Here is a 267-nt window from a genome sequence, read left to right on the forward strand (position 1 = left end):
ATGGCCTGCCTCTGCCCATGTGTTTGCTTGTGGCTGTTGAGCTTGCTGCTCTGGGCACAGGCATAGGAACACTGGTCGCAGGCATAGGGCCGCTCACCTGTGTGTGAGCGCATGTGCACCTTGAGGTTGCTGAAGGAGCTGAGGGTCTTCTTGCACACAGAGCAGGTGGGGCTCCGCCGAGTGAGGCTGCTTGTGCGGGAGCCCTTGACCTCAGCAGCTGGGCCCACCACTGCAGACACGGCCGCAGCCACCCCAGCCCGGCCCACT

Source organism: Tupaia chinensis, unplaced genomic scaffold (assembly GCF_000334495.1).
Source record: "Tupaia chinensis unplaced genomic scaffold, TupChi_1.0 Scaffold000067_1, whole genome shotgun sequence".
NCBI lineage: Eukaryota > Metazoa > Chordata > Mammalia > Scandentia > Tupaiidae > Tupaia > Tupaia belangeri.